The sequence below is a fragment of the Rattus norvegicus genome, chromosome 1, assembly GCF_036323735.1.
Source record: "Rattus norvegicus strain BN/NHsdMcwi chromosome 1, GRCr8, whole genome shotgun sequence".
NCBI lineage: Eukaryota > Metazoa > Chordata > Mammalia > Rodentia > Muridae > Rattus > Rattus norvegicus.
In genome coordinates this window covers 30693491-30704407 of record NC_086019.1, presented here as the reverse complement: position 1 = coordinate 30704407, position 10917 = coordinate 30693491, and the positions used below count along the sequence as shown (strand labels likewise).

Below are 10917 nucleotides of genomic sequence, written 5' to 3'. Positions count from 1 at the left end.
TTGAAGACAGATACAAATGCTAATGGAGTCCAAAGGAAGCCTGAATTCTGGAAAAGATCTGTACCTGGGCCTATAATGGTCTGGCCCTGGACTTTTTTTTTTAAAAGATTTACTTATTATATATAAGTACACTGTAGCTGTCTTCAAATACACCAGAAGAGGTCATCGGATCTCTTTACAGATGGTTGTGAGCCACCATGTGGTTGCCGGGAGTTGAACTCATGACCTCTAGAAGGGCAGTCGGGTGCTTTTAACCGCTGAGCCATCTCTCCTGCCCTGGCCCTGGACTTTAACCTTGAGGAATACTCACTGGCCAATCAAGGCCTCCAGGTGGTCTGCCAGTCAGAAAAAGAGGCGGGTTCTTCCGGGTGATTTTCATCGGAGTTCGTTGTGTCTGCCAAGGTTTGAATAGTTCACTATGACTTACTCTGAGCTCTGCTTTTCGTGCTGTGAGGGAACTTCTGGGAAGCTCCGAAGTCAAGACATGGGGAGCACTGGGTAATGCCCATAATGGGGAGGACCAGGCGGCTGAGCAGTAGGAGCTGGGGGCTGGTGGTTCCTCTCTGGGGCAGGATGGGAAACATCAGCCAGGTGTGACCACGTGTGAGGTCCCTTGTGATGCTCCTCACTTGCTATAAATCAGGCGGTGACCTCTAACTTCACTCTCACAGCTGAATCGCCCCAAAGCATTTGGACCATTTGCTTGCTTGTAGAAACATGGGTGGTTTCTTTGACTCTGCAGCATGCGTTCAAACTCATTTGTCTTTTATAATATACATTAAGAAGACAGGTATACATCTAATAGGTCTGCTTTTACATGTTACTTGTTTTTGTTTTGTTGTTTTTTCTGTTGCGGTTTTTCATATTTCTTTATATGTTTAGTGTTTTGATTATTATGTTACAAAGAGACTTATGTTTGCCAGTCTGTTTGATATTTTGGATGCTTCTTGTACCTTAATAGGCATCTTCTTCTTTAGTTTAGAATTTTTTCTTTATAACTTCGTTGAAAATATTTTCTAGACCTTTGGGCTGATAGTCTTCTATTCCAGTCATTTGTAGTCTTTGCCTTTTCTTTCTTTCTTTTTTTTTAATCTTTATTAACTTGAGTATTTCTTATGTACATTTCGATTGTTATTCCCCTTCCCGGTTTCCGGGCCAACATCCCCCTAACCCCTCCCTCTCCCCTTCTATATGGGTGTTCCCCTCCCCATCCTCCCCCCATTACCGCCCTCCCTCCAACAATCTCGTTCACTGGGGGTTCAGTCTTGGCAGGACCAAGGGCTTCCCCTTCCACTGGTGCTCTTACTAGGCTATTCATTGCTACCTATGAGGTTGGAGCCCAGGGTCTTGCCTTTTCATATGTTGCAGCGTTACTAGTTGCTTAGTGCCAGGAAACTTTAGTCCACATTTTTTTTTGACTGATATATCCATTTTTCTATTCATCTTTGATGCCCGAGTTTCTCTTTTTCATTCCTGTTCTGTGGGTGAACCTTGCCTCTGCAGTTGTCACTGTACAGGCCATTTTAATGATCTACTCTTGGCGACTTAGCAACTGTTCAAGTCTTTACCTGCCTCCACCGCCTGCTGCTGTTGCCAGATGTGTGCTGCAGATAAAAGGACCACCAGTCACTGCAACTGCCTTTCTTTGTTCCTTGTCTGTTTTCTGCCTATGACCCCTTTCTATTCCATTTCACTACGCTCATGGCTCTCTCTGTGCTCCCTGTCCGTCTGCCTGTCTACAGGTCCTCTTCTGTGCCTCTATCCCTTCCCCAGGTTCTTATTCCTTTCCCTTCCCCCAAACAACCTCTTTTGCACCATATCTGTTGCATGTTTTAATTTCTCAGGACCTGCTGCGATAGGATAGCAGGGCTCTGTTGGTGACATATTTTCCTGGCTGTTATTCATAATTTTCCTAACTGGTATCTAGGCCTCTGGGATTGAGGTGATTATTGGTCTAGGTACTGGTTTCTGGGCTGTCTTGTTTGGGTGGGAATTTTGATCCTGGGTTACTGTTTGCTGTCTGCAATTTCAGAGTGTGAAATGAATGTTTCTCATTTACTGACCTGTTTGGTAGGTACATTCCACAAGGAATGCTTGCTAATATGGGAAGCTGGGTGAAGAGGTGGGCAGGAAGAGAAGATTTTAGCAATCCACAAGGAGACATTGTCAGGAGAGAGGTCAAGCTGCCTCTGGTGTTTAGTACAGTGCTGGTGAAACTGTGAAAATTGCATGTGGGATAACACAAAGTGTGGAAGATCTATGGAAAGCCTGCCTTGTCTCCTGGCAGGTAAAGTACGTGATTGCAGAGGGAGTGTCTGCCCAAATGGGGCTGTGACACAAAGGAGGGCAGGTGGGGCCTGTCTGTGTGTTTGCATTGGAATAGGCTCCCTGGTGGTCTTTGGAGTCCCTTTAACTTGGACATAACATTTTGGTGCATTGAATGGAAGCCTAAGACCCGGAGGACTCCCAACTGAAGGGTTGAAAGGCCGACTGTTAAGGAGATATGTCACTGTGGTTCTTTGTGTCAGTGCTTTGTCTGTCAGATTTGTGTCTATTTGCCTTAGTTTTCCGGTTTTTCTTGAGTATTTGTTGAGGGAGGTGACTAAAGGAAGCGTGGACCCCTGCTACAGTTGTATGTCCTGGAGAGTAGGAGCCACAGGGGTTTCAAAGATGTTGTAGAGCCTCATGTATGGGACCATATAGGGCTCCATGTGCCCTGTCAGTAATTGCTGGAAAGGTTAGAACAGACTTGGAACCCTTTGACATGGCACACTGCTATCCTGTCTTCATTTTCTCCTCTGTGCAAGTGGAGGAATCTGCTGGGTGGCCTTTACCACCACCTTGTGGCTGTCTATTATGTGTGTGGCACTTTCTTTTTTTTTTTTTTTTCTGGAGCTGGGGACCGAACCCAGGGCCTTGCACTTCCTAGGCAAGCGCTCTACCACTGAGCTAAATCCCCAACCCCAATGTGTGTGGCACTTTCTTATTCTGTGAGTGAAGGAGGAAATGTGGATTCCATTCCACAGGTTTAGTTACTAACCCCCATCTTGGGTTAAATCCTTCTTACCAAGAGGATGTATACCCACTAATTTTCCCGTGACAAAAAGCTCTTTGAGGCAGCATCCAGGGCAAAATCAGGCTCTCCCTACCCTGTTTTAGAGTGTGCAAAGGACAAAGATCTCATTTTACCCTTCCTGATCAACATTGTTCCCGGGTCATATGTGACTCAGCAGTTTTGCTCTTGGAGCTCTCAGTGGATGGAAGGTTGTTCTTCATCCATTCCAACAAAGTTAGCATTTCTTCCTTGGACCACCAGTCTTATTTCTAGGTGTGTCAGACAACCTGTTTTTCTGTTCACCTTCCAGCTGTTTTAGCCTCCTCATTGGTTGCACTGGCCTGGGAACCCAGCATTAAGGGCACTGTACCCCAGGGCAGCACAACCTCTGAGCTCCCCATTCCAGTGTATCCTTCCCTGCCCTGAGCCAGGTGCACTTCATTTTGTCCTGGCTCAGACACAACTCCAACCCCTCATGCAGTGGCAGGGGCTCCTGTGATTGACATGGTTAGCTCATTGGTTTTGGGTTTTTACAACTTCCTCTCTGTGTCCTAATTGTCTTCAGTTCTCTTAATTGACAATGTACCCTCATCATAATGACTGCTTTCTGTCCATGAGAGATGGTGTTGATGATCGATGGGGTAAGGGTCTTCTACTGAGGGTGGCAATATTCCTAAGCAAGTGGCCCTGGGCTGGATCAGAGAGCTAGGTGAGCATGAGACAGTGACCCTCAAGAGAGCAAGCCAGGAGACAATGTTTGTCCATGGTTTGCCTTCAGTTTCTAGCTTCAGTTCCTATTCTAAGCTCCCAACAGAATGGACTGTGATCTGTGAGAACCAAGTTACCTGAGATGCTTTTGCTCAGAGAATTCTGTCACAGCAGCAGAGTAGCCAGTTAGAACAGCCAGACAAAACAACAACAATAATGACAACAACAACAACAACAAACATACAAAACAAAAACAAAAAAACCCCAAAAACCCAGTATCAAAAGGCGATTTTGGTGCTAGTCAGAATGTATATTCTCTTTTGAAGGAATGTGAAAAATACCAGTAACTGAGATGGCAAAAATCATAGAAAACTGTACATGGAAATTAATTGCTGGTTATCACAAGACTTGGAAAATTGGAGTGTTGACAGTAATGCAGCCAGAGGAAGATGAGGCTGTAATATTCAGTGGAAAATAGACACTGTGAGAAATTTAGCTAGATGTCATTTTTGTGATATTTTCACCAAAAATTTTTCTTACTTGGCTTATGCCCTGAGATATCGAGTAGGACGAAATTTAAAAATAATGGGCTGACGTCTATATTTTTATTCTATTTATATGTATTTGTTCATTTTCCCATTCATTTATTTATTCAATTTACATTCACCTTGCTACCCCCTCCCCATCCCATCTTGCATAGTCCCTCGTCCCTGACTCCTTTTTAGTTTTCCAGGCATGGTGGGCACCACTTGAGTATTCCGTACCATGACACGTCAAGTCTCTGCAGGGTTAGGCACATCCTCTCCTATGATGTTCGACAGAGCAGCCAAGTTAGGGGAATGGTTTGGACAGAGGCAACAGCTTAAGGACACCCCCCTCTCAATTTGTTGGGGGACCCACATGAACACTGAGTAACACATGTACTATATATATGGTAGACACCTTGGTCCATCCTGTGTATGATTTTTGGTTGGTGGCTCAGCCTCTGAGAATCTCCTAGGTCCAGGTTGGTTGAATCTGATGTTGTTCTTATGGACGTCCTTTTCCTTTGGAACCCCTCAGTCCTTTTCCCAAGTTTTCCAAAAGACTCCCTGAGCCCCATCCAATGTGGGCTGTGGGTCAGTCAGGTGCTTGATGGAGACTCTCAGAGGACAAGTATGTCAAGCTACTGTCTGGATGAAAGCATAACAAAGTATCCTTAGTAATATCAGGGATTGGCGCTTGCCCATTGGCTGGGTCTCAAGATGGGCAGGGTGTGGTTAGGCCTTTCCCTCATTCTCTGCTCCGTCTTTGTGCCTGCAGTTCTTTCTTTCTTTTTTTTTTCTCTATTCTTTTTTTCGGAGCTGGGGACCGAACCCAGGGCCTTGAGCTTGCTAGGCAAGTGCTCTACCGCTGAGCTAAATCCCCAACCCTGCCTGCATTTCTTGTAGTCAGGAAAAATTTTGTCGAAAGGTTTTTGGTTTGGTTAGCTTACTTAACTGTCCACTGGGGGCTCTGCCTGGCCTCAGGCTGTGGCCTCTTCAGGGTCCTTATCTCACTGCTCAGCAGCATCTCAGCCAAGATCACCCATAGACTCCCTGGTGTCCTCCCACTCGTGGTCTATGGCACATCCAAAGATGCCTTCACCCTTCACCCTTCACCCCCCTCCAGGTGCAGGTTTTTATTCATTTTCCTGAGCCTCTGGCCTTCACTTGTCTTCGTCACACCTGGTCCTGACACACCCACATCCAGTTCTCTGTCTTTAGTTTGCCTCCTTTAACTGTTTTACTCCCCCTTATGTTTGAGATTCAACCATGCTCACCGTGCTTTCATTCTTGTTCATCTTCTTTTGGTCTCTGGAGTGTAGGTGGACATCCTGTACTGTATGGTTAACATTGTCTTGTAAGTGAGTATATACATGCATGTCCTTTTGCGCCGTCTGGGTTACCTCACTCAGGATGAAAGTTTCTAGTTGTGTCCATTTGCCTGCAAAATTCATGATATCCTTGTTTTTAATAGCTGAATGGTATTCTATTTTGTAAATTTTCTGCATCCATTTTTGTTTGAGGGACATCTGGATTCTTTCTAGTCTCTAGTTGTTATGAATAAAATGGTTATGAACTTAGTGGAGCACATGGCCTTGTACGAACTTGTACATATATGCCTAATTTGGTACCCTAAGGGCAGCACTTCCTCCTGATAAATCTTGAATTAATGGAAGGAGTTGGCAAGAGTGTTCCCTCATCCCAGGAAGGAACTTTAAATAAAACCTGCTGTAACTGTGGTACAAGTAAGGCAGGGTCCATCAACTTAGAAGCAGACTTGGCAGGATCATCTATATTCTGGAAACTGAAAGATGAAAAACTTAAGGTCATGGATCCTTCCCGTATGGTTTCAGTGTAGCACCATTCTAGCCATCTTGTGGCAGAGCCCCAGTGCACACTGTGTCAGAATTCATTGCACTGAAGTCGTGAAGATGATGCTTGAGTTGCATTTTGCAACATTAAGGTCTTGAGATACCTAAGGCATTGAGAAATCTGCTGTGTAGCAATGCATTCAACAAGACGAAGTACCCAAACTAAGAGATGTTTGAGACGTTACAGGAGCGGTGCTGTCTAAGCCTTTAGAAACTGACGTCCAATGTGTTTGAGACAAAGGTGTAGGGTTTGATGTTTGTCCTCATGTGTTTCTTGCCTTGTTCCAATCTTCTCTCCTTATGTGCACTTTCCTACCTATCGGAATGGGAAAGCGTATTCTGACGAACTATCTCTCCTGCCCTATCTTTCTTATTTATGATCAACATTTATATTACTAGTATTTTCTTCTGTTCATTTGTACCTGTTTAAACATGTATTCCCTGTTAGTAAAATTTTATTAATGTTGCAGGTTAAACTGGTACAGTTCAGGTTTCTGTAAGGTGAATACAGAACTGCAGCGAATGTGCAACTCTTTGTGGGAACTTCAGTAAAGAACTGAGTTCTCTCTATCTTTCCTGTTTCCTTGGTTGATATTTGCAGGGGAGTGAGGGTCTTAACATGTAACTCTTGCTGTCCTAGAAGGCAATGTATAGACCATGCTGACATCCAGCTCAATGATGTACACATTCGTGTACCTCTGGGATTAAAGACGTTGGGATAGATACCAGCTTGCCCATCAATTTCGTAGTTAGTATTTTTCATACAGTTTCTCGGTTGTGTGCTCAGTACTGTTGATCTGTTTTTCCCTGCATCTCTCTCTGTCTCAATGGGAGTTTCTCTTGTACAGTCATCCTATTCAAAGGGTTCAGAAGGGACATAGGTGAACCTTATAACTTACTTTCCTTCTAAAATGACATGGTAATTAAATTATAACATCAGTGTCAGGAAATAAATGGACAATGCACCCAAATTATGTGAATCTACTGTCACGGAAGCATACATGTACTTTATAGTGATGTCAGAGTCATGCTTTGTGTTGTATACTTGTATGGGGTATTTTAGGATGCAGTGACTTATGATGATGTGCTTGTGATCTTCACTTGGGAAGAGTGGATTTTGCTGGATCCTTCCCAGAAGAGTCTCTACAGAGAAGTGATGCTGGAGACCTACCAGAATCTCACTGCTATAGGTAATATTGTGAATTCTCATTTGCTTTTCAAAATAAGGAAACAAATGTTTCTTGGTTATTGATGGTGTTCTGTTTTTTTTTTTTCAGTTGAGAATGAGGTAGTTGAGCTGAATAAATCAGGCTCATTGAATTTTCACAGCAACTTTAATAGTGCTGTGAAAATTCCCAGTAACTTGAATTTCATTTAATTTCCAATGTTATGTGATTCATTTTCTGGTATTGTGTTTTAGGCTACAGTTGGGGCATCCATCACATTAAAGAATGTTGCCAAAGTTCTACAAGACATAGAAGGTAATTTTCCTGTGCAAGCTGATACAATATGCCTCTGAGGGTATTTTAATATTCTGTAAGTTTTAAAGAAAAGCAATATTGTAAATTATCAGTCCTTTATATGTACCTATGATTATAATATTCTCTCAAGACCTTGTATCTTGATGTCAGTTATTTAATTTGTGTATTAAGGCATTCCTCTAAGAAAAAAATCAAGGAAACAGTACCTTAAGATATACCTGTATTTGATTTTTAGATCCATTAGAGCTCTGCTGTGGAATTTCCAATATGTATTGTCTCAAAATGCTTGTAAGTTGCACCTTGAGTGTGATAAATATATATATGTAAACCCTCCTAATAAGCAAATAGTCCAATGTAAAGTTAGTGATACTCATCTTCTTGTAGTGACATTGCTAAGTTTATTGATATTCAGGAATGTTATCATGGAGAAAACTTAATTGATGTACCATAGGTCTAGGAGGAACAAAACGTCAAATGGTGTGCATGCAGTGTGGAATCCTTTTATTTGCTATTCTTCTTTTGTTTTTTAAAGATTGTTTAATTTTACTTATGTGAGAACACTGCCCCTGTCTTCAGACACACCAGAAGAGGGCATCAGATCCCATTATTGTTGGTTGTTAGCCACCATGTGGTTACTGGGAAATGCTTTTAATTGCTGCGCCATCTCTACAGTTCTGTTATTCTTCTTTAATAGGTACTCCCAGTGCCACCATGGGTAAAAGCCATGTGAGCATAGGGTTATTGGAAGAAGCAAAGTACCATGTTCTATTTGAGAACAATGGGAAGATCTGTAGTATTCTCCCTTTGGTAGACTTTCTGAATATCGTAGAAGTTTGCAATTTATCGTTTTTCTGACATAACTGGGAACATCCCCTAAGTCACACTGCAGAAAATCCCTATGGGTACTAGATATTTGGAAATTGTTCTGTGTGTCCTAGTTCACAGTCCTAATGTGATGTGATTCACACTACAGGAAAAATTATGAACGTAATCAGTTGTTCTTTACTTTAAAACTTTTACTGGATTTTTTATTTACATTTTGAATGTTATTCCTTTTCCTGGTTTCCTGTCCAGAAAACCCACTAGGTCACCTCCCTGAACCCCTGCTAATATGAGGGTGTTTCCCACCTCCCCACCCTGACATTCTCTACACTGAGCTGTGAGTTGTTCCCTTTTCTTCAGATACATGAAATATATCATATAGAAGTCTCATATAGAAAGAGGGTGTTATAATTGTGTCCGTGTAATAAATGCTCTTACTATCACAGGTATATTCAAAGAGGCAAAACAATCCTTATGTTGGAGAACACCATGAACATGCAAAAATGATAAAAACTTCAGATCTGATTCTTTTTTTTTTTTTTTTTGTGGAAGCTCTAGTGTCACAGTGTATCTCATAGTATATCCTTTTGTCCACATCTCTTTTATTCATTGCAGAAGCTATAGTGTGTCACAGTGTATCCCACAGTATATCCTTTTGTCCACACCTCTTTTCTTGCAAACAGCATATATTTTTTGATGGATTTTATTATGATGTTTTCGCTCAAGTATATGATGTGATTTGAACATTTTCACCTTCATTACTTCCCCTGCTAGTCTGCTTCCTCTTTCTAATGTCCCATATACTTTAATGTCACACATGTAGTGTGCATATACACATGCACACTTGACTCCAAATCTGGGAGAAAACATGCACCATTTATCTTTCTGAATTTAGACTATTTTTAAATATGGACATCCATTGTTGTGAAATTTGTAGAATTTCTATACCTTTAAAAATTAATATAAGTCCATTGTGTAAGTGTACCACTTTTTTAATCTATTGAGAGAATATCTTGAGTTATGTATTGCTTTAATAAACAGGAATGCACAGCAATCTCTGTGGCACTCTGACTTAGATTCCTTCAAGTTTATAACACGACTGATAGAGCCTGGTTATTTTGTGGTTCTAGTCTAGTTTTTTGAGAATCTTCCATACCCTCCAGTTTATGTTCATCTTTCTGTGTGTGAGCTGTACATTACATTTCTCCTTTTATGGTTGGCTTATATTTTGGAAGTTTTTTTTTTTTGAGTTGTTCATATATTCTAGATATTCATCCAGTCAGATGTTCAGCTCTGGGTTAGGTTGGGCTCTCCTATTCTACAGATGCCTCTTCATTTTGCTGTGCAGAAGCCCTTTCTTTCATGAGATCCCATCAGTCAGCTCTTATTTCCTGAGCTGTCCATGCCCTTTTTAGGGAGCCTATGCCCATATCTTGAAGACTTTTCCATGTTTTGTTCCAGGGGATTTGTTTCATGATTATCTTCTTTTGCTCAGAGTCCTATCTGAATCTGGGAGAGTGTGTGAATCACTCAGGAGCACTCTCCACTCAGATCTGATTCTTATTTACCATTAAGTCAAACTGTAAAGTTAATTCATCTTGATTAAATAATTGTTCAGAGTAATGAATTAATTTTTCAAGCATGTAAGAAGTCATACTGGAGAGAAACCTTATGAATGTGATCAATGTGGTAAAACCTTTGCAACACTCAGTGATTTCCAATCTCATAAAAGAACACATACCAGAAAGAAACCTTATGACTGTAATCAATGTGGGAAAGCCTTTACAAGACCCAGTCGTCTCCAATATCATAAAAGAACACATATTGGAGAGAAACCTTATAAATGTGATCAGTATGTTAGAGCCTTTGCAAGACTACGTTCTCTCCACTATCATAAAAGAACCCATACTGGAGAAAAACCTTATCAATGTAATCAATGTGGTAAAGCCTTTACAAGACTCACTTCTCTCCAATATCATAGAAGAATACATAGTAGAGAGAAATCTTCTGAATGTAATCAATGTAGTAAAGCCTTTTTACATCTCCATCATTTTCAATATCATAAAAAAACACATACTGGAGAGAAACCTTATGACTGTAATCAATGTGGTAAAGCCTTTACAAGATTCAGTTATCTCCAGTCTCATAAAAGAACACATACTGGAGAGAAACCTTATGACTGTAATCAACCTGGTAAAAGCCTTTGCACAAAGTTATTGTCTCCAAAATCATAAAAGGACCCATTTTGGAAAGAAACCTTATGGATGTAATGAATGTGAAAAGCCTTTGCATGTCCAACTAGTCTCTACAATCATAAAAGATCCCATAGTGGATAGAAACATCATGATTATAATCAATGTGGGAAAGACTTCACCATTTTCATAGCCTCCATTATTATAGAAGAACACATAAAGGAGAGAAACCTTATGAATGTAATAAGTGTAGAAGCATTTACA

At 41.2% G+C, this 10917-nt stretch overlaps 1 long non-coding RNA gene across 1 annotated transcript; it reads left to right on the top strand.

The window, feature by feature from the left end:
• Positions 1–283: 283 nt before the first annotated feature.
• On the top strand, positions 284–9513 carry Zfpl2 (zinc finger protein like 2). The gene is made up of 3 exons (XR_589901.4): positions 284–498; positions 7222–7348; positions 7579–9513. It is a non-coding gene; the product is annotated as a zinc finger protein like 2 (long non-coding RNA).
• Positions 9514–10917: the final 1404 nt, after the last annotated feature.